General features: G+C 35.7%; 2 long non-coding RNA genes across 2 annotated transcripts in view; one reads left to right on the top strand and one right to left on the bottom strand.

Annotated features, from left to right (window-relative positions):
* The window catches only part of LOC147577541 (uncharacterized), an 18,643-nt gene extending 5,604 nt beyond the window's left edge, over nucleotides 1-13,039 (bottom strand). Inside the window, exons 1-3 of the long non-coding RNA XR_015240379.1 lie at nucleotides 12,865-13,039; nucleotides 10,904-10,996; nucleotides 9,973-10,034 (exon numbers count right to left, since the gene is read on the bottom strand). This is a non-coding gene — a long non-coding RNA (uncharacterized LOC147577541). The remainder of the gene's footprint in view (nucleotides 1-9,972; nucleotides 10,035-10,903; nucleotides 10,997-12,864) is intronic.
* The window catches only part of LOC147577542 (uncharacterized), a 20,423-nt gene extending 3,743 nt beyond the window's left edge, over nucleotides 1-16,680 (top strand). The window contains exons 2-3 of the long non-coding RNA XR_015240380.1: nucleotides 3,303-3,379; nucleotides 15,637-16,680. This is a non-coding gene — a long non-coding RNA (uncharacterized LOC147577542). The remainder of the gene's footprint in view (nucleotides 1-3,302; nucleotides 3,380-15,636) is intronic.
* The last annotated feature ends 8,083 nt before the right edge of the window (nucleotides 16,681-24,763 follow it).

Here is a 24,763-nt window from a genome sequence, read left to right on the forward strand (position 1 = left end):
GATCAAATAATGTTACTGTGGCTTACCTATGTTTCCATTTATCTGAACATTAAAAATACAAAGAGAAACAATTAGAGACCACAAAATTTAATTTTCCTCTTCTTCCGTTCCTTCTTCATGTAAAGATTTCTGTTTCCTTTGCCATTAGGGCAGGACAGGTGTTTGTGGACTGTAGTTGTGAGAGGAAGTGACATGTGTCACTTCAAGTCTGAGGTATTTAAATGTGATTATAAGTTCCTCTTGACCTGGCAACAATTGGGAGCCAAAGGTTGAGATGGCAGAGCTAAAGACAGTGTGGCCTCCAATAGCCCGAGTCCCTGAATGACTTATGGAGGACAGTTTCCTCATAACTTGCACATTTATATGAACAAGAAATTGACCCGTGTTATGATAAGCCACTCAGGTTCTGTGGCTAATTTGTCATATCTGTGTAACCTCAACCATTCTCATGAATAGAAAAAGTCATATTAGAAATGGGGCTCTACTATAACACAAGACTTGATGTGTACTATATAGGCAATGACAGAAAGTGAGAAAAATGACCCAGGTGGAAACAGAAGAAAATGTGTGTCATATAGTGTTAAGACATTTGCTGAAACTATTGTACATCAGAACTTGGAAAGCAGAGCATATGCTCAAGTAAAGTTAGCTCCTAGGTAAGAGGCGAAAAAAGAACTATAGCAATGTCTGCTAACTGCCATTGTCTGTGCTCGGCAAGGGACTACAAAAATAAAGATGAATCCAGGGAAGAATTGGCTGACTCACAAGCAGAAATTAGAACAAATACAGGGGATCTAGAAATATGGACTCATACAGCAATGGAAAAGCCAACTGCTTCTAGACCCAAATGGAACACAAAGGAAGTTTCCATTCAACAAAACATTTCAGTTGAGTACTGTACTTAAGGCAGAGATTTTTGTTTTTAATTTTTAAGTTTATTTATTTATTTTAGAGAGAGAGAGACAAAAGAATGAGCCAGGGAGGGACAGAGAGAGGAAGAGAGAGAATCTCAAGCAGGTTCTGCATTGTCAGCATGGAGACCAATGAGGGGGCTTGAACTCACAAACCGTGAGATCATGACCTGAGCCAAAACCAAGAGTCGGATGCTTAGCCAACTGAGCCACCCAGGTGCCCCAAGGTAGAGAGTTTTAAAAGTGGGGTCTTTCCACCTGTTATTATAGATAAGCTTCAGGTAGCCACCAAATTGGTAGAAAAAAGACAGGGGTCGATAAAACAAAGAGCTGCTAGAGATGTGAGAACTAGGTATTTTAAAGTGTGGGTGTGGTTACTGACACATGGAACTGACTAGAAACAAATAGAGAGGAAGCCTCTTAAGTATTTGAGAGAAATGTACTGCCAAAGAAACCACAAGCCTGGACTAACGATGCGTTTGTATGAAGCTGACAATGGCCTTTGGGGACACAACCTCATGTGAGCAAGGGAGCCAAGGAAGCTGTGCAGCCCTGAGGAGACCGATTTTCAAATACAGTCAAAGAAGGGAATGGAAATAAAAAAGAACTTGTCACAAGGAGACTAGAGTCACACACTGGTAGGGAGCCTTTACTGTGTGCTCAGCAGGACCTTGGGATTTATATGAACTGCTGATTATGTCCCATTTGTCTTCTTTCTAAAAGTGAGTGTATTATTGTAATTATCCTGACCCTGTCACACCTTTGTGGATTGAGTGTGTGTGTGTGTGTGTGTGTGTGTGTGTGTGTGTGTGTGTAGGAGTAGGTAATTTGGCTTTTAAATTCATTGGTCTCCAAACTCGGAGAAGTCACATAGGAGCTTGAACTTCATCTAGATGTGCTGGACTTTGAAATTCAGGCACTGACTGGATGGGCTTTAGGCCATTCCGTGTTGAGGTACTGAGTATGTGTTATGTGTGCGAAGAAGAGGGAACTGAATATTTAGTGCATAGAAGGTGATGATGATTACTAGTCTTTACTATAATTGATTATTTTCCCTTTGCTTGATAACATCCTAACATCCCTTGAAGTTAATGTCGATGAGCTATGCACAGAAATGAGGCGCTTCTCTTAAGAGTAGCTGAGTTCTCTAAGCTCTTTGTTCCCTTACGATGGCAAATGCTGAAGCGTGTGTAAGATGGCGGCATCACAAGCTAACACGGTCTCCATCAGCCCATGTCCCTAAAACCCCACCCAGAGGAGAAACCTCCGTTAACCCATGTCAGACTTATATGTATGTAAGAAGAGAACTTTGGTTGTGCTAAGCCACTGAGATCTGGAGTTGATCTTTTTTCTTTTTTTCCAATCAATTTTATAAAGGTTTTATAGTGGGAAAACTCACCTGGAGTCATTTTCAGTAAACATTAGTGTAGATCACTTAAAAAAGAAAGTAAATCTGCCCAATACAAAGACTATTTAATATAGGTTCAAGCTAGGAGAAAGCTAAAAGCTGCTGTTCAGCAAATTTTGATCCCCTAAACCTGTATTCCATGCCCCCGACAATTGTTCCTAGATCATGGGAGGTAAGTTACCTGATTCTGAATACATTCCATTTTTTCACATTTTAGCCACCCTTAGAAGACTAATTAATACTGTATGTATTTTCTTTTTAGTAGAAGGTGTTGGTTCTCATTTATAATTATGGACAGATAGAAAGTCACCTAGCACATGATTTAATTAGGCTGATTGCATTTTCTAAGTTAATTTATTTTTACCTAAAGACACCAGAGTAATTCGTTAAATAATTTATAAGAATCGGAATGAACAACAGTGTTTACATTAGGGAGATAAAGCATTCACTTATTTAAAAAAGTTCAAAGGACATAAATCTGTGGTTAACACCAACATAAATTATATGCAGGTTTAATGTGCGATGAAGACTGAAGAACCTCTAACCAGCATGTGACTCCACCAGAACATTAATTTTTTCTGCTTAGTTGTTGGTGTGAACTTTTAATAAAGAATGGAGCTCCAGACCAAAGGAAGTGAGAAGGTTAAGAGTGGATGGTGTGCACTGAAGGAGAACTTAGGAAACTGAAGCAGTTTTACAAGAACAATGAGAAACAAATTCAACAGATAAAATAAACTTGAATGTGCTTCCTAGGAAATACACGACCTATCACTTTCGTTTACATAAATCATCATTTCTCACTACATTATATGTAACAATGTAGAGATTGTCAAAATTCCCTATTTGCAAGTTAAAGTTGCACATAAAATTGCCTGAATAAGAATTTCCCCAAGGTTTCAAGTTTAATCCGCTATTGTTGAACCTTATTTTCTTGCTTAAACTCAGCTCTTGCTTTAAAGTCTATCTTTCATCTCTCTCTCCAGCAGACTCAGATCTATTCAACCTGCCCACAAATATAAGACAGATGGAAATAAATAACCCACTAGAAAATCCACTTGACGTAAGTACTGCAGTTTATGTCTTAGAGGACTGGAAATGGGTCTGACTTTGAAGTCGATGAAGGAATGTATGACACTTAGAGAAAATAAATCTTTTTCCCCCTATTGAGGCAGAGCTTGCTGGCCTTCAAGCTCCAAGTAATAGTGAATTCACTGATACTATATTTGCAAGGTTGATGTTTCTTTCTAAGAAAAGAATGTTTACTACAATTGGGTAATGTGGTTCTCTTCTGGTCAGAGAGGCTCTCTAAAGTGTACTTCACATGAGAAAAAGAAAAGGGAATATTATTCATTTAGGAGTAGGTTTGTATTGCTGTTTTGCGATCTGAATCTATAAAAGGTTTTAAAAACCCAATATTCATGCTAATAATGATTATGGTAACAGATCAAAAACATTATCTTTTATTCCATGAATTACGTTAATTGCAAGTCATTTGTATCATATTTTCTAGTGAGGTAGGAAGGGATTCCACAAATTCGCAATGTGATAATATTACATTAAGGAGAATACTCTGTTGAGATGATTTAAATGTATGTCTTTGCTGTTGTGATAAATAAGGCTAAGTGATCCACAGTCTTTAAATTATTGAAAACAAAAGCAAAATTATATTTACTCTGGGAAAAATATTTCACCAAAACTTTTTACCCCAAATCTTAAAATTAAATAATGTTTCAAAAATGATAAGGACAATTAAAGAGCCTACTAAAGAAACACCCCACTGAGTTAACTTTAGGTAAGTGACAAAGAGTTAAGGGTTAAAGTAGGCAGATGCCGAAAGTAGTAAATTTTCAAGATATTGGCATGAACCTTTCTTAGATTCATCGCTGCTGCTAACTTGAGCATTTTTAGTCAGATTGTTTCCCTGTATTTGTACATATTTCATGAGGAACATCTCTATATTTTTAAAAAGCTCGAGGTAGTTTCACTTTGAGAGCTATTTTATCCATGCTCTAAAACAAAATAGAGCCTGTTAGCTGATAAATTTGAATATTATAGGCATTCATACGACTTAAAACTTCTCTCTCAACCAAATCTTTCTGTTTAACTAAAAAATAAGCAAAAGTAACATGTTTATTTTTATTTAGAAACACTGTCAAAATTAAAACAAGAGAACCAAATGCCAGCAATGCCTTGCAGTGCAGGCAATTTCTAGAACAATTCATGAAAAAAAGGATCTGTTTTAATAGATTACTTGAGTGGTTCAGAATATGTCACTTATGAATTTTTATGTACTTACATAAATGAGAAATGTTAAAATTGAAATACCTAATAGATGTTTGGTTTTTTTTACCTTAAAACTCTACATCTGTAACTTACTTAACTCTCCTGAAGTCTGTCCTTCTTGCCTTTAGATAATGACATGAGCTAATTGTCATACAATATTTTAAAATATATGTTTTAAATTGCTCTAGGAACTCGATTTATAGTAACTTCTTCAGATGCTCAAAACCAAGTGCAGGGCTGTGGTACATCTTTAAGACACAGTGGAATTTTCATAGAAATAACTTAAGAATCAGTAAATAATGAATGGGAAGAAAACAAATATTTCCATTATATAAGAAAGAGAAGTTCATATCACTGCATGTCACTGAAGGCCATTGAGAGTATTTAGGTTGAACATTGAAAACATATTTCTGATTATGAAATAGATCATGAGCAGAGTAGTCTTTCTTCCCCGTTTGTGACAGGGATATTAGTAAAGTCAGTGGAGGCATTACGGAACTAGCATTTATTGAGTACTTACTGTATATTAAGCACTAAGCTAAATGCTTTGTAAGAATTCACATTTAATTCAGTCCTTGCTATAAATCTGGAAGTTTGTGTTATCCTCAAGTTACCCATGAAGGAACTGAGGTTTAGAGAAGTTAACTTGTCCAGGATCACAATGCTGGAGAGTTGCAGAACTGAGACTAGAGCAGCCACGCCAGTGAAAGTTATTTAAATTCTCTGGGTTTTAGATTTTTCCTATGTAGAATGAAGATAATAAAGGCCCATCTCTTATGATGTTTGTGGTAAAAAATGAGGTAACACATTTTAGAGCATGTTCAGTGAATGTTTAGGGAATATTATTCATCTTCCTCAATCAACTGTGTACACATTGCTAAAACTTTGTCATTTATAACACTGTATTGAAATTACGTGTGTGTCCTATTACTAAACCATGAGCTCTGGGAGGAGTTGGCTGGAAACTATTTAGTCCCTCCATGTCTCCTTATCTTGTACGGAGTACACACCCCAGGACATAGGAAGCATGCAATGAATGGCTTGTTTTCTCAATGAAAAATGAGTAGGAGACAGGACAAGCGGGCAGAACCATCTTTTGTTGGTTGGAAGACAGTTGGACAACATGGTTCAGATTTTTTAAATGTGCTTATTCTTTGACTCAGCAATTTCACTTCTAAAAATGTATGCTGGGGCACCTGTGTGGCTCAGTTGGTTAAGCGTCTATTGGTTTCGGCTCAAGTCATCATCTCCTGGTTCGTGAGTTTGAGCCCCGCTTCAGGCTTCATGCTGACGGTGCAGAGACTGCTTGGGATTCTCTCTCTCTTTCTCTGTCTTCCCCTCCCCCACTCACTTGCTTTGTCTCTCTCTCTCTCTACAATAAATAAATAAACTTAAAACTAAAAAAAGATTATTTTTTAAAATGTATGCTAAAGAAGTAATGAGATTTGTGTACCAAGCTGTATTTTTGACTACCATCAGCACAACTTTGTCTTCAACAGGGAAAAATTGAAACATCCTAACTGCCAATTTAAAAATTATACAATAGGTATATCATGGAATAGTGTGTAGTTTTTAAAAGTGATATATACAGGGGCGCCTGGGTGGCTCAGTCGGTTAAGCCTCCAATTTCAGCTCAGGTCATGATCTCATAGTTCGTGGGTTCGAACCCCATGTCAGGCTCTGTGCTGACAGCTCGGAACATGCAGTCTGCTTCAGATTCTGTGTCTCCCTTTCTCTCTGCCCCTCCCCCACTCATACTCTGTTTCTCTCTGTTTCTCAGAAATAAACATTTTAAAAAATTAAAAAAATAGTAAAAGTGACATACACATACATTTAGTAGAGGCAAGAGAGTCCCACAATACATTCGTTGATGAGTACAAAATGCTGTTTATGCAACTGTATGATCCTGTTTTTGTAACACACACATGCACACACTCATGCACAAATACATATTATAAAACTGTATAAATGAAAACATTAACAATGGCTCTATCTGGGTAAAGGATCACAGGCTATCTTTCATTCATGCTTTATTCCTATGAATTACTCTGTAGAATGCATATTTTTTATATTTGAGAAATAATAGCTTATTTTAAGAAATGAATGACATCATCAATACCTGGAGTTTTGACATAGGACCTCAACAGCAGACAGTGTTTCAGAGTTTGTAAATCTTGAGCAAACCACATCTTAAAAGAGTTGTTCGGTATTATGAAATTATTACAAACAAATGCCTTTTAGGCTAGTGTCCTCTTTTTTTACTTTTGTAAATAAACATGGGAGGCTTTCAGGAGTTTCTCAGCTTGCTTCTCTTCTACTCTTCATGCTTACGTGAGGTCAGAGATACAAACTTTGAATCACAGAGATAGGGGATTTATTTGGGTGGTTTAATAACCAGGAAAGCCACAGGATATGTTTGAAATTTTCTCTGTCAGATAAAATGATGGAACTCCAAGGCACTACACTCTGATTTTTTATTTTTTTAGGATATGAGTACACATTAGTATTAAGGGGACAAATTTATTTCTGACTATTTTGGAGAAATATCGACAATGGAACACTTGGTTCTAATCAGGTTGGCTGTCAGCCCACTGTAGGAGGAGTTGCTTTATAAAAAGTAAAAAAACAAAACAAAACAAAACACACCACTTCCATGTACCATCTGTGGAGATAATGGAGCCTTGACAACTGTTGTTTGTCATAGTGGACAGAGTGAGATACAGAAATACCCAAGAAGAGAAGCAGTAGATATGGAAAAGAGTGCATATGATCTATATGAATAAATGTGATTCCAGAGATCAAAAGTGAGATGAGAATATGGGATTTCAGGAAAACTAGCCTCTTGGGGTAGCAACATTAAAATTTTTAAACATTCATTTTTTTTAAATTTTTTTTTTAATGTTTATTTTTGGGACAGAGAGAGACAGAGCATGAATGGGGGAGGGGCAGAGAGAGAGGGAGACACAGAATCTGAAACAGGCTCCAGGCTCTGAGCTGTCAGCACAGAGCCCGACGAGGGGCTTGAACTCACGGACTGCGAGATCATGACCTGAGCTGAAGTCGGACGCTTAACCGACTGAGCCACCCAGGCGCCCCTAAACATTCATTTTTAATTTGTAGAAGTTTTAAGTGATCACAAATGTGTCTCCAGTAGCCAAGATTTGGGGAACATTGAACACGATTACTCCGTCCCTTGTCCTTAAAGGGAATCTCTTTCCTGGCTTATTATTATTGCCCATTATGATCTTTGCAGTTGAACATTCCAAAATGAAGTAGAGCAACTGGAACACAGACTTACTGTGACAATGGCCTGCAAGAATTTTGCAACAGTGGTGGTCATCGTCTGCATAATGCCATTTTTGTTGTCAATGGCTGCAATTGCAGTTTTTATAAAACTTATTTTTCTCATGGAGCAACTTTCTACGTGAAGAATAAAAACCTTAGTTTTGGTTATTAGACCCGTGGGCTTCAGTACTGAAGACCACCAGCTCTCTTTTAACATGTGAAATAAGTGGGATTTAGCCTACAGTAGGGTCTGTGATTATTCAGCTCCTCCAAAAGTAGCTCCTGACTTTGATTTTGCAAAACACATTAATATTAATTTTGTTTCTTGAACATTTGCTTTTCATATAACAGAATCCACATGCTTGGTTAAGGCCAACATATGCTGTTTATTATGCAGGTTTATCTGTTCCTGATGATATAGCACATAAATCAAATCTAAATTAAACCAACACCACTTTTCCCCTGTGCCATGATATTTGGGGATGAGATTGTTTGCTAAGGAATCATGTGGAAGAATAAAATACTTTTGCTTATTGAATGTGACACAATATATTTAGAATCCTTTGTGAGATATTCTGATTGCCCTCAATAGTAACCCTATTAGTGATCGGGAACTTTAAAGATTTCCATTCTAAGTCCTCTTGTTTACAGGGTTATTTTGCTTAGCTTTCGAAATATTTCTAGTAGTTGCATATAAGCTTACAAGCAACATGGAATTTAACAAACATTAAATTGGCTTGGTGGGACTAAGGGTGTTTTTACTTGTTTGGTTTATTTTAAAATCTGAGGTGGAAGATACAACATTCATAAAATACATGTATAAAAAGCTTTGGGGACTTGGGGCTTCTGGGTGACTCGGTTAAGCATCTGATGCTTGACTTTGGCTCAGGTCATGATCTCATAGTTTATGAGATGGAGCCCCTTGTCAGGCTCTGCACTGACAGTGTGGAGCCTGCTTGGGACTCTTTCTCTCCCTCTCTCTCTGCCCCTCCCTGCTCTCTCTCTCTTTCTCTCTCTCAAAAAATAAATAAACATTTTAAAAAAAGGTTTGGGGACCATTTTTATTCTTTTTGTCTTCAGTAGAATAAACTGTTGGTTACAACATTCAGATAGATATTGGGGCATTTCTTATGTGAAAATGGTCTATTAATTCCAGGACTGAAGGAATAGGGAGAGACATCTTTGTTCGTGGTTTCTCAAATTGTCTTTATAACCAAACCACCTATTTTTATATTTAGCTGTACTAAAGTGAACTTTTTTGTGACAATTTCTCATGTTTCCCTATTCTTTACGCAATGTGGAAATATTTATCGAGTTCATAAATGCAATATACTCTTCATTGGAGATCATGGGCCTGATCTCAAGACTCTCAAACTGTCCCATCTGAAAGACATACTGGAAAACCAACTTGCCAGACAGACCAACATATTTAAGGCTTAGTTCAAATATTACTTTCTCCAAACAGCTTTGCTCTATTCTTTTTGTTCCTTTGTGCATTTATTTATCTTTCCAGAGCTGAAAATTCTCTTCCCTGCCTGTCAACTTTCATGATAGTTTTTGTCTATCTAGATAGATTAGTTGCAGGGAAAAGATTCATTCAAGCTACCTAAAAGTACAAGGGAGATTCTTATGAGTCCTTACAGCCTGCAAATGGAATCTTCTCAGGAATAGAACAGGCATGCTGGCTCCTTCAGCCAGCCTGGGCTGTTAAATCTGGGCTCCGTGATTTATCTGCTTGGCATTTCTGTTCCTCTCTCCTTTGACTAGCATGGCCTTGGTGACCTTCTCTACATCCTCTTTTACTGCCCCCTACTGCTGGGTTTCTTCTAATTCCAAATATTAGACTGATCACTTTCATTTCCTTCAAGAGCTATGTAGGCCCATGGAGTGTTTCACCACTGTTGTCCTCTAGCTTTCACTCATCACTGGCACTTGGGTCAGCATCTCTTATTAGGAAAGCAAGACCATAATGCATATGTCTGTGAATATTAGTCTGTGAATACCTAGTGAGCGGAAGGTGGATATCTTGTTTATATACAAACAGATATATTTATTTGTATTTGTTTATATTTTATGTATACATACTAAAAAGGATGTCCAGGATCTCTGTTTCTACTTAAAGATTTTCAGAAAGCTGGAATACAGAGCTGGAACAAAGAGCATAATGGTTCATCAAAATTGACTTCACATTGGGCTAAAATGTTGTCTACTATTCTTTGAAACAGGAATAAAAATATCTGTGCCTGAAGAGTTGGCAAGATACTTAATATCTCAGAAGATTTCTTTAAAACATGAAGAGTGAAATTAATGAATTCTGTTAAGTCCTTATCATATCTGACCTCTTTGTATATGACAGTGTTGACCACTCTTCTTGATCATTCCTTCTTCCTTCTTAGTGAACTATTTCTTCTCTGATTCCTCCGTTGGATTCTCTTTTTGTGCCCACTCCCCAAGTATTTGTATCATCCAGGCTGTTGTTTCTGGGCATGTTCTTAATTATACAAACATCCTAACCAACATCATTCTTTCTCATGGGATCAACAATCAGCTGTAATCACGAAATCTATGTTTTCATCCTCAACCTGTTTACTAAGTGCCAACTTATAGGATGTTTCCTGCTGGCTACTTACAGGCATATGCAATCTTGCCTTCCCAGATCAAACTCTTTGTCTCCACCCCTTGCCCCTGACACTACTTCTGACTTCTGATTTTAGTATTTCTTATGTCAGTGAGCATTTCCAACTAGCCACCCAAGGAGAAAGAGTGGGTAATTCTCTACTTCTCTGTTTTAGCTCCCGGCCTGAATCAGTAATCATTTGTCAAGTCTCTTTACTATTATCATAGTAGAGAACTTCCTCATATCTCTCATAACTCTTTTCCCTGATTTGAGGATCATTTTCTCTCTTCTATCATGTTATTGCTTCCAGAATGTGTTTACTAGAATATAAATATGTCATGCTATACCTCTACTTAAAATCTTTCGGTGGTTTCACAATGCCTTCAGAATTAAACTCACATTCATTTTGTATGGCATCAAAGATTTTCAGTGGTCAGACCCCTCTTCTCACTTTTGTTCTTATCCTCCTTTTTCACATATTCTTTCCAGCATCTGTGCATGATATAAACACATAAAAGAAGATCTGGTTTGTGTAGAGGATTAAATGAGATACAACTTTTCACCATTCTAATGAAGACTGCCAATTAAAATTTCCACTTTAACAGTATTATATTAATTCCCTATGAACTATGTTCAGCTGTTAAAACACAAGGGAGTTTTTTAAATGAAAGATTGCCATCATATCTGGCTTACCAATAGGTGGGGCAAAATATACTTTTCGTTTTGAATTGATTAAATGACAAAGAAAATTTACTTGTGCTGTGATCTATGAAATAGATAGGAGGTATAAACTGGGTAACTTGAATCATATGATATTTTGATAATTTACTGTGGTCATATTATCTAAGAATTGATATTTTTAAGGTTTTTTTTTTTTATTAAAAGAAAGAAGGCACCATATGTTTAAAAGACTAAATGTAATCTAGCATTTCAGTTTTGCTTCTACTGACTTCAGAGCCTATTTGAGAATCTAATTTACTGACTTAAGATATGGTCTGCAAGCAGAATCTAGAAAAAAATGTGTTGGATTAGAAAAATCGTTGCAGTCTTAAGTGTGTAGGGATTTGAATTATGTATTTTGTGGGAAAGGTCAGAAATAGAATTTAAACTATTTGCAAATGCCTTTGTTCTATTTATTTTGTATCATCAAAATATGATTTTTCTTCTCTGTCACATAAGTCCTCTATAGCTGGCTGGATGAAGTGATTATGAAAAGTTATGAAATTAATTTTCAGATGCTTTTTCTCATTCCTTATCTTGTTCTTTACATAATTGATAAACTTGAGATGATTAGTGTTCTTCTAAAGTAAACATTTCATAGCAAACAAAAAAATTCCTCCTTGGAACATAAAACAATTGCTAAAATCGCTACAGTGAGAAAAGGTCAATATTTCAATCTTGTTTATTTCAGCTGGCATAAAAATGAATTGGCCAGATTTTCATTTAGAAATAGTATAATTTATCAATTTAACTATGTAAAAACCTTTAAAAAAAGTTCAACAGCTGAAGATGCTCCATCTATCTGATAAAATATGTCTGTCTCTAAAGGTCTATCTGATAAAACATGAATCATTGTAAGACTGGATATAATCAAAACATCAAGTAGAAATGGAAACAGTGTTCTTTCTCTTGTTTGCTTGTTTTATTTTTTTCATTTTATATATCTCCTTTGTCCATCACAATGTATATTTTAAGTCCGGTTGCTCTTAGCTATTTTTATTTCCTCTGAAGATTTTTAGTTTGTTGTGTGTATCTCTGAATTCTAAAGACTTTTATTATTTTCCTGTCACTCCTCCTTAAGTGGTTTTTCCCATAAATAGAATACATTCAGGGCAATAAAATACAAACAACTTTTCTAATACAGTGCCACAGGGGAATCTATTACTCTATGCTATTTAAAAATTTGGTCAAGTCCATTTTAAAGAGAAAAGTGTAGGTAGAAATAGAGAACCACATTATGGTTTTGTATTATGTGTGTTAGTTTCTATCACTGCCATAACAAATTGCCACAAACATCAGTCTGATGCGAACGTTCTTGACTTAAGTCACACTGTTGAACAGGCCATGGGTTAGCACAGATTAGTTTGTCACAACAACTATAGTTGTCTGGCATTGCAGGGCATCAAGATCAATGCTATGTATAAAATATACATGTCCAGCTGAGAAATAGGAGCTGTTGGTTTCTGGACCAGGGACTAACGGGGAAACCAAGATGGAGGACTGGCCACAAAGATAACATAATGATTATTTCACCATAGTCTACAGCCTAATGTTTGTAGTCAACTGTTTCTAGAACAACCTAAAAGCACAAGACAACTCTCTTCAGAATGAGGCATAGTTCTGTAGGAAGAGGTGCTTACCTTTCCATATCCTAAACTTAATTTAAACAAATCAAGGAATGACTGAGCTGTTCCAATAGGACCCAGTGCTTAATAAACAAATATTCAATCCTCAGTCTTCAAATCATAGAAGTTTAACAGTAGAAGGGATCTCAGAAGATCATTTTCTCCATCATCCTAAACATGCTCAGAACAGGTAGACCAGGGAAGAAAAAACAAAACAGTTGCTCAGGGTCCAACTATGCATTGTAACAGGCACAAAACAGCAAAGCTGCAACTCTACTATTCCCCACTTTTTACGTCTTCAAAAGTTCCTACCTTGTTGACTATGACTGTGATTATGGGCTCTATATACTATTTATATATAATTGTATTTGAGAAGCTATTAAGCATATGTAATTTTTATATCACTCTCACTACATACCTTTATAACTCCTAACTGGAATAGCTAAAGCCTTACTTTTCTGTCCTTCTGATCTTTTCTCTACTACTTATTTGTGTAATTTGATCTGGGCTGAATAAGTGCTTTGGCTTCAAGACGCCCGTTACTGATGACAGAATTTTCGTAATCTTTGCTAACGTACTTCCTCGAAGTAGAGCTTGATGTAGCCAGTCTCTCCCAGCTAACATCTATGAGGTTTTGCTTGTGTGTGAAATGGAAATTGTGGACTTCTCTACTGAAGTACTCTGCCTTTCTCCCCATAGTGCACTATGTCCATACCTGTGTTCTCTCTGGTTGCTCTAGTACCATGATAGGTTTGGTGTTCCAGGTGGTCTTGGTCACTTCCTACTTGGAAAGAAATAAAAGACATCTCTCCCGACTCTGAAGTGTGATGTTACCTTCCATGTATCATCTTTAAAATATCTTCTAAGAGAATAAGATGAGGAGATTTTATCATTTAATCACTTTATGTCCGACATCCTGGAGGCTAAACATATTCACTAGAGAGAAATATGAACTTCAGAAAATAAGCCAGTTGAAAAAAACCATAGTCTTCTTCCTCAAACACTTTACTAGGTACATTTTGATATATTTCCTTTCAAGGTGTTTGATTTAACTGTAATCTTATTACATTGATGCATTTCTATTTTGTTTTTCAACTATATAACACAAGTATTTCTTTTTCATATTTTTAACATTATCTGCAGGTAAACTTTTCATAACTTCTGTGATCATTTTTGCAAAGAATTGAAAATGTCATTTCCCCTAGTTTTACTGTATAATTATCTTTGTGCATTGGGCACTGCCAGCCTTCATATTTAGGATAATTCCACAGAAAATATTGTCAAAATATAGATAGTAGTTTGCAGAATTGGACGTGGGTCGCCACACCTCGTGCACCTGTGCCCCTTTGTGATGTCATTTTTTCAGCTTCACTCATCAAGAGAGAACATGTGTTCCCCTACTACTTGTTTCAGAACTCGTGGCTTGTTTTGACCAATAAAATATAGCAGAAGTGACAATCGTGCCACTTCCGAGCCTAAGCCTCCAGAAGCCTTATAGCTTCTGTTCACTCTTCGAATCCTAGCTGCTATCACACCCGCTGCTGACCAATGAGAGGCACAGAGCCCATTTGCCCCCATTGCTCCAACCAAATGTCAGTCAGCTGCCAAAGCAGGGCTGCCTCCCTGCATGGTAGCTGAAGCAGATGTATGAATGAGTCCAGAATGACCACCACTACCCAACGACAAGAATAGTAAATGGCTGTCCCTTTACATAAGTAAGTTTTGAGGTGCTATTTCACAGCAAAAACTCACGTCTACAATCTATTTGGCCAGAAAGAATGAACATTTTTAAGCCTTGTGATTCACATGGATAAGTTGTTCTCCAAACCATTGTTAACAATTTGCTACCCTCTCCAGCTGAGGTTATCACTACTGTAAATATTCTCTGACTTGATAAAAGATAACTGGTGTTTTGTTTTAATTTTTAGGTGCAGCATTTTAAAAGCTTTTCCCCCCTCACTCTGATGATATCATTACTTTTTTAGATGTCATTTTATTGAAACAAATCATGTGTCAGAGTAAACTTTTTCTCAGATTCTTTTTCTAGAATTTAGATAATATTTGTCAGGTTTATTTGCTCTCAAAAGGTGTAAAGATGCAGCACAGATGTTGATTTCATTTGCCAGATAATAACTTTTGAAAGTCTTTTAAGGTATAATTGTCTCTTTCCAATATTTTTAGTTCTGTAATTATCAAATTTATAAAAGGTACGTTGGTTGTATTGAAGTTTCTACTGGCCTCATATGACTTCATTGGATGTTGATCTCAGTGATTACGCATGTTCTAGGTTGTTAGAAGTCATGTGATCATCTTGACTCACAATAGGAAGCAAGAAGGCAGGATACTGATATTCAAATTAGAAAATTTGCTTCCAGACCAAGTAGATGTGTGGAAAATGTAGGCAAAGTATCGGCCATTTTACTGGTGAGACTGAAGTGTTGCCATCACTCAATGCTTTCTCGTTGTTCCCATAATGAAAGCACAGATAGCATCACTCACGTTGTTTTTGGCTGTAGATTACAGAAAACCCATTCAAACAGCACTACATTCTAAGACTCATTAGTTGGGCTGATGTTTAGCCAATTCATTCTAGAATAGCTATACTAGTTTTTTAAGACTCAAAATGCTTTCTCCGTGATTGCTAAAGACCATAATAGTAATGGCTATAAGTAGTAAAATTAATTAATAAAAAGAAATTTGTATATAAAACTTATACCTGCTTTCTATGGCCATCTGCTATCTTAGTAGCATACAACAATAAAAATTTTTAACTTATGATTTTTGCAGGATTCAGATGATTTCATCTGAGCTCAGATGATCTCTGCTGGATTTGTTCAGATAGCTGCTGTCAGCTCCATGTCAGCTAGGAGTCTTTCTGATCTTGCTGGCCTTCCTCCTATCTCTCATGATGGCCCTCGCCTGGATAGAGTGCCTCAGCTCTGTTCCACACAGGTGTCATCTTCCAGGAGGTCAGCTCAGGTATGTTCTCATGGTAAAGACAGAGGAGCAAGATAGCCACACACATGCTTTCAAGTCTCTATTTGCATCACACTTACTAATACCACATTGGCCCAAGCAAATCACTTGGAGCCCAGAGGCAGGGTAGGGTGGCATTACAAAGTTACATGGAAAAAAATACACAGATACAGAAAGTGGTAAATTAGTGAGTCCATTGATAAAATCAAACTATAATAAATTCATTAACTTAGTTGCTATAGGATATGTCATAGTATCTATTGATGTCACAGTATCTATTGATAAACTAGTCCTCTCCAAAACATTTCCAGTTGTACCTACTGTGGGTATCTGTGTCATAGTATATGCATTATCTAAAACATGTTCCGTGTTTTAGAAGAATCAGCATTTAAGAATCAGCATTTTGTCATTGCTCTTTAATTAAGCATTATTGCAGTGAAATACATGTATCTCTTACTATAGGAATCTATTGGGATAGTGAGAGTTTGTATAGCAGCAGAGGCCTGTGTTACAAATATGAATCTTTAGAATCTGTGGGAGCACAAAGATTTTATGAAATAAAATAATAAACTGCTTCCTGGACTATCTTCTGATGCTGGACAAAAATCGGAAATGTCTGGAACGCATTTTGATAGCATGCAAGAATTAATACAAAATAAATCATTTGTATTTATTGAATGAAAAACAACTTGATTATATTAACAAAATTTATAAGTAGCTTATCATTGCTTTAGTATTGAAAAAATGCTAAATTTTCTGTCAATAAAGTTGAAAGGGCTAAGCACATGTATTTCATCAGAATGTTAATCACGTTCCCTTAAAGCTCATGGTTCAAATAAAGAAAATTTGCAAGCATCATCGAGGGAAAATGATCAATCAGTCATCAGTACAGTTTACATAATATCACATCAATCACTATTATATAATAAGTGATTTGAACTAATATGAACTTCCAAAAATATTTTTTGAAAGAATATCAATGAAGCAAAAAAAAATTAGAAACAATCATCAGAACTTTAATTTATATTAGAAATATTCAAGCATTTCTAGATGTAAAATATTAATTAGCATTATTTCACAAAATAATACTAATATATATAATATATGTATATTATATATATTCTCATAACCTAGATTTATGGCTCTGCATTTAGGGAAAGATATAATCATTTCTGGAAACATTTTTGGAACTTTGTCACTTTTTTGGAAAAATCTACATAAGGTAGTAGAATTTCGATTTTCCTGGATAATTTTTCAATTGTTTTACAAAAAAGGGATTGATAATTAACTTAAACATAAAATTCAAGGCTGAGGACAATTTTATAATTTTCATTAATCATGAAACTAGAAGGAATATTCTCTAAAATAATCCATCAGCTTTTTTGTTGGTCATCAAAAAAATTAAATGAGGAATATCTGCATGAAAATCTTATGATACATTTTTCCGTAGTTGTATAATATAATACGAAAGAAAGAGTGTGGAATTTAAGACAGATTTTGATACAAGTTTCTGGATCTTTCAACTTGGCACTACATTATCACATTTAATTATTTCTGGATAAGGCGCTAGAAGATGTAAATAACACAAATCATTAAATTTATTTCTTGCTGAGGTTTATACTTCTCATATGTTAGATGAATATTAGAATTGAGTGACTTACTAGGAATTCACATAATGAAAATTAAAAGTATTTGCATTTCTATGGGCAGCTGGTATCACTAGAACAAATGTGGCTTGGAAAATTTAAGTGTTGTTTATTCACTACCAGAAAAACTTGAAATAGGAATAATTAAAAACTTGGAAAATGGACTTATTTTTTTAGAGATTCAGGTTTGAATTGCAATAGTCTTATAGCTTTCACTATTTTGTTTAGCTTTATATTAAAATTTGGTTTATTAAAGCTGGCAGAGTAATTGAATGCATAATAAAAATGATTAAATCTATCGGGGCACCTGGGTGGCTCAGTCGGTTGAACCTCAAACTCTTGATTTCTGCCCAGGTCATAATCCCAAGGTGGTGGGATAGAGCCCCACATTGGGCTCTGCACTGAAATTCTTTCTCTCCCTCTCCCCCTCTCCCCACTTGTGCGTTCTATCTCTAAAATAAGTTTTAAAAATTATTAAATCTATAAAACCAAATAAAATAGGGAAAAAGAACAAGATATAGAGATAAAGGCACATATTATAGCATTTGAAGCAAAGTAATTCCAATGAAAAAGCTACTATATTCACTGATAAATCATATAAAATTGATATCACATGCAAAATATTAAATACACTTCTTGGGGCACTGTGTGGCTCAGTCAGTTGAGGGTCTGACTTTGGTTCAGGTCATGATCTCATGGTTCATGATTTTGGGCCCTGCATTGGGCTCTGTATTGACAGTTTGGAGCCTGGAGCCTGCTTCAGATTCTGTGTCTTCCTCTCTCTCTGCCCCTCCCCCACCACACTCTGTCTCTCTGCCTGTCTCTCTCTCAAAAATAAATAAACATTAAAAAATTAAAAAAAATATTACATACACTTCTGAGTACTTTCAATTTATTGAGTCTTAGCTCTTTTTCAAATAATACTCAGTTTGTTTATGGATTAATGATTAATAAACATCAGTAAGATTAGATTCAGTAAATGTTATATTTAAATAATTTTCATGAATTTGTAATAGACAAAGTTAATATGTAAAAATCACAAAGTATTATAAGCTAGAAATATTTTGCATATAACTTTTGTTAATTTATCAGAGACAGAGAGGATTCAATATAATGAATTACAGTTCTCTATTTGGACTATGTCACATAGTAATGAAAAATTTATGGGGAAGTCTGATAAGGTTTCTTAAGTCAAATTATGACTCAAATAGAGCCATCATTTAGCTAAAGGCAGCCATATTAGGGATCCAATTTCTAAAAATCAAGCAATTTGGAAGTTATTAGAACGATTTTATGAGTTATTACAATGATATTGTGAGTTATATTTATAACATATTTCACTTAATCAGCAGCTTCAATATCTATAAGTACATATATGTAAATAATTTATTTTATGTTGGCTTATATGTACATATATATCACAACACACAAGTTGTTTTGTATTTTAAGTACAACTGTGCTCATTGGCTCCTGTACATGGAAGCCCAGAAACAGGAAGAGATTTGGGGCAACTTTCAGCCAGTGTCTCCACCTATTTCTCTCTAACCCCTTTGGTTTTGCTCTTCTCTATATGGATTCTGTCCTTTGGCAATAGTGTTCCCAACTGGTGGCAAACTGGTTGAAGTGATCCTGTTTGGACATCCTCAGGACCTGACAGCAAAAGAGAGAGTATCTTCCAGTACTTTTCTTTTGAGAGTGAGAAAACTTCATTCCCTCTTTAGGAAACCCTCATAGCTGGCATCTTGATCCAGACTGAGTCATATGCATATTCTAAACCTGGTCTCTGTGGTTCAGGGAATGTCATATACTGACTGGCACAGGCTGACTTCCTGATCCCTTCTGGCTCAGCTGCTGGTATGCCTCCAGACCTACCAGGCCCGGCCCTGCACTCTGGGTGTACAAATGAAGAGGGAGTTGGGAGTGGCCACCTGTCACACAATGCAAGTGATGTAGGCTCCTATGTAGTGCCTTTACTTTTCTGTGGCCAGCTACCAACCTGACTCTCTGCTTTATTACTTCAGGCACATGAAACCCCAAATCACTCTAAACCAAGTATAGTTCCTTGAATCAACAAAACAGAATAAAGCCTCTAAGTCCTTTTCCTCCAGTCAACGCATTCTGGAGTCATGTTTCCTATTTCCAACCCATCAAAACCCAAATGCCATCTCTTGTCATGAAGTTGATTCTCTTTGTGTTCTAAGACTATGTGACTTAAAATGACAAAAAGATGGACTTTTAATTACACAAAGTTAAGTAATCTCTTACTCCTTGCCCTTAGAGAAATGGAAGATCATTTAAATCTGCAAGCAGGGTATGAAATGCTTGTTTAAGTAATGTAAATTGAGTTAAATTTTAATATCAGTCATTTCTTTGAGAAAGTAGAAAAAAATGGTTATCCTGAGAGAGAAATTGAGATTGTACTAAATGTGCCTAATGCAGGTTACTAAAGGACAAACACCTAGGACTTTGTGAGTATACTATGAACTATTGAAGTGTCTTTGGGTTTCATTTGGCTGTGCTATGGAGGTGAGGGCTAGATGTCAAGAAAAAGGACTGTATCCACTCTTGGAATTAACTAGTCAGAAGGTTGGGAGACTGTTTCTGGGCGTAGGGCAGTCAATGCTATGGTTTGGTACTCAGGTTTTTCACAGTAAATTTTTGAAGGAACACATTGTAAATATATGTAGAATTTTTATGCTTCTCCTCCTTCTGTATACACAACATTGAACATGGTTTTCCACTCACTCTTTTTCCACACTGTTGGGCAAGACTATGTTGCCTTTGATTTTTTTTAAATCTTGGATGAAGTTCAGCCTTCCAATCCAAGTCCAGTTTTGAAGGCATTGAGAGGCAAGTTTCAAGGGGCTAAGTTGGAGGTGGAGGGGTTGGCCAAATCCTTGGAGGCTTCCCTTCTATTAACCATCTTCTCGGCCACCCAGTTCTCCAGCAGTTAACTGGGTAGCAAGTTAAGACATAATTTCCCCTGGGAATAGAAAAGTGGGACTCTGGGATCCTAAAATTTGTATTAACAAATTAATTCTTTAATTATTAAAGAATCCAACATATGAAATAGCTCTAGAGAATGTTTGTCTAGGGGAAGTTTATATTTTTGGCAAGCTAAAAAATGTTGAGTATAAATGAAAATCACTTCTTTTCTGAGCACATACAGTTCTACTATGTTATTTCCTTCTAGATTTTTCCCAAATTTACTCTTAAAATGTATTTAACAGAATACTAAAATTATGTATCTCAAGTATTCCCTACATAGGTCTTAAAATTTCCTCTTGGTTGCTGTAATCTTCATAATTATTATTAAATGTAACTAGTTTTCTAAGGAACCCTCTCTAGTTTCTTACCATCTAAATGACCTTGCAATAAAGATATTAATTTATTATGATTTTTCCTCCTTTTGAATGTATTTCCCTAGATACAATTTCCAGACACAGAATTACTAAATAAAAGGTTCTGTTTATGGTTCATTATATGAAATGCCAACTATTTTTCAAAAAAATGTTTTAAACAGTTCGTATCTCACAATACATTATATATTAGTATTGTTGTTCTCCAACAAAATGTATTACATTAAAGCTTATTTATTTCTTTTTTACTGTACCCCTTTCAGACTCAGCAGATCATAAGCTTCTGGAAAAAAATTGGGGCTGTGTATTTATTTCTCAACTTCTAATTTTCTAGAAAAATGCCTAACATGTACCAAATTAATGGTAAATATTTGCTGCATTGATCTGAATTAATGGGATTTTTTTCATAGTTACAGTAAATATCAAATTACTTTGTGTTTTGGTGAATTATTTCATTGTGATTTTAGCATTTTTTTGAATGAACTGAGACTTGTGTTCTCTATTCTTAGTGTCTATTTTAAAAATGAAATGCTTCGTGGGTTTCTGTATCATCCTTGCAAGGGGACATGTTTACCTTTTCAAGGTTGGGCTAATTTTAAGATCTTTTCTGTCAAAATATGCATCATTTAATTTAATTTTACTAATATAGTACACAATTATATCACTGAATCTACAGTTTGCATTTGAGATGCAATCAAAGTTAAACATTTTGATGCTTATTTACTAAAATTGTATTTATTTTGTAAATTGTTTGTTCATGACTTTGCCCTTTGCATGCTCAGTTTATATTTTATTTTTCATCTTTTTTTAAATGTCTATTTATATACGAGAGAGAGAGGGAGGGAGTGTGTGAGCAGGCAAGGGGCAGAGAGAGACAGAGACAGAATCTGAAGCAAGCTCCAGGCTCTGAGCTGTCAGCCCAGAGCCCGATGTGGAGCTTGAACTCATGGGCAAGCTGTGAGATCATGACTTGAGCGAAAGTCAGAAACTTAACCTTCTGAGCCACTCAGGAGCCCCTTGCTCAGTTTAATTTTAAAACAATAATTATACCTAATTTTAATTTTTTCCTATTACATTTGCTCTAGACTTTCATTTTAGCCTTTCTGGATTTTTATTTAAGGGCTATAATTCAGAAATTTCAAATTTTTGTTTAGTTTTATTTCTTTTGGGAAGAACTACCTTTTATCTTAAATAGTTCAAAAGTTATTGACCACCCTTCACATTGTTCCACAATAGGCTAAGTGGCCAGTTTTAGTCTATTTGGGGCATCCTGGATATTCTTAATGTTTTGTAATGGTATATAGTGGTTTAGAGTGTATTTAGGGAAGGATTATTATTTTTTGTAATGGGTTATTATTTTTCTGAATAGAACTTTTTCTCAAACTTGCAAAATTATCTAAGCATATTTTAATTAAAAACACTTTCTTCTGTTTTGATATATGGATTAGTATTTAGTTTTCCCAACCTTTCTATATAAAGTGTTGATTTTTATACCAGACTATTTCAGTTATTGATTATTTAGCATATATTTTAATATTGTAAATCTAGTCTCCCATCATTTTTCTTTTGAGGCTATTCTGAAATATTCTTTACTAATTAATCTTCAAAGTAAAATTTGTCATTGGAATGCCATGTCCAAGAAGGAGTTTATGATTTTGATTAAGTTTTTATTAAACATTTTATTATTTTATTTATTTTTAAACATTTATGTTATTTTAGAAATGACCGATATTAAGGGCACCTGTGTGGCTCAGTCAGTTAAGCGTCCGACTTTGCCTCAGGTCATGATCTTGCCATTGATGGGTTCAAGCCCCACATCAGGCTCTGTGTGACAGCTCAGAGCCTGGAGCCTGGAGCCTGCTTTGGATTCTGCGTCTCCCTCTCTCTCTTCTCCTCCCCTGCTCATGCTCTGTCTCTCAAAAATACATAAACATTACAAATTAAAACAATAAAAAAGAAATGACCAATATTATATATAACTGTCTCTTTCCATCCAGAAACATGTTATATCTTTACATTTAGTCAAGTATAATTTTGTTCCAATAGAAACTTTTTAGTGTTTGTAGTATGTCATGTGTATTTCTCCTTTAGAATTTTAAATTACGATTATAATTTTAGTTAATATTGTGATGAGATACATTTTTACTTTTTTTACTATCCTACTTGGTTATTTAGGAATGCTGTTGAGTACTATCCTGTCTCATTCTTATATTTACATGTATATGTACATGTATACATGTACATGTATATGTACATGTATAACTACATGTTATAATTTAACTTCTTGATAACGATATGTCTCTTCCTTTCTCATAGGTATGTACATTTCCTTTCAGTCTATAGTGGTAGTCGCTTTAGTACAGACATTCTGTATCATGACAAGTAACCAGAATTTTATTTCCATTTTCACTGGTTTTTATTTGTAAATAAATGTTGAACTTGAGCAATGTATTCTTAAGGGCGTTCATGGAAATTATTATATTTTTGCACATATTTCTTAAATTGTGATTGTGATATCCTTCTACTGAAAAATTATGGACATTCTGAGCTAAATTTTGTAGAACTTGATAAATTATTCTACCATTCTACTAAATCTCATGCCGGTTTGTTTTGTTTTGTTTTTTGTTTTTTTGGTTTTTTTTTTAATTTTTTTTTTCAACGTTTATTTATTTTGGGACAGAGAGAGACAGAGCATGAACGGGGGAGGGTCAGAGAGAGAGGGAGACACAGAATCAGAAACAGGCTCCAGGCTCTGAGCCATCAGCCCAGAGCCTGACGCGGGGCTCGAACTCACGGACCGCGAGATCGTGACCTGGCTGAAGTCGGACGCTTAACCGACTGCGCCACCCAGGCACCCCGCCGGTTTGTTTTTAAATCTGAAAAGAAGCTGAAGGAAAAATAGCTTCAATAATAGAGTCTTTACTCAAATATTTATGGCTTAGGCAATCTAGTTATATCTAAGAGTTTACCAAAATGTTTATGGGAAGCTCAGTCTCCTCTGGCAAGGCTTACAGACCTCTTGTATCTACTGCAGGGTGATTAGAAAGGGATGCCCAACAGTCCCTATGGACTGGTCAGTCTTCCTAGCAGTCTTCTGTTTGAGGTAGTTGTCAGGGTATCGATAGGGTTTGGAGGGGTATTCTCGTAATTCAGGATGCAGACTTTCACTCATCCCACCTTTGGCAGTATAACATCTTGTCCTTGTTATCAGCTGTTTCTTTTCTCTATGGGGCAGCTTTTCTAGAAATCAGCACGTCAGTGATGGTGAGAGATCATGTCGTTGCCCAGACTCAAAAGGGGCATCTCTGGTTCTAGTACTTTTGTTTCAGGCTCTCTACTTATCTTCCTGTTTTATGGGTTATCCCCACCTCCCTAGTCCCCTTTCTCTGGAGATAATGGGTGTCTTCATTCCTGAGACTTTCTAGAATTTTAGGATGTGATTTGGCTTATTTGTCCTGGCATCTCTCCAAGAAGTCACTTAGCTTTCTGTTACTATTACTCCATCCATATGCCTCCCATTTTTTTATTGACTTCACTAGAGTGCTTTTATTTCCTTGACAATTTTCTTGGTCTTGTGTGTTAATGCATTTATTTTTTTTTAACTATGTAAGTTCCTTTTTAGTTAGGTTTGGGGAGAGAACAGAGAGAAATGTGTCTGCCATGTTTTTCAGGAAGTCTCTGTCATGATACATGTATATACTGTCTGTAGTAGACAGAGCCAATTAACTCCCTGCCATCAGGGACTTTACCCATCGTTAACAAGACTTCAGATTTACCATCTGTGTGGTTTTGAAAGAGTAGATTCTTAATGACTCAAGCTACTCATCATCATTGATGGGGTGGGGGGTGAAGAATCTTCTGGTTTTTGGCTTCATTTTTCTATTTGGAGAGATTTCAGATGGACTAACACTCCGTATTCCTCACTCAACCTTC

The sequence above is a fragment of the Puma concolor genome, chromosome C2, assembly GCF_028749965.1.
Source record: "Puma concolor isolate L17-30 chromosome C2, mPumCon1.1.hap2, whole genome shotgun sequence".
Lineage (NCBI taxonomy): Eukaryota > Metazoa > Chordata > Mammalia > Carnivora > Felidae > Puma > Puma concolor.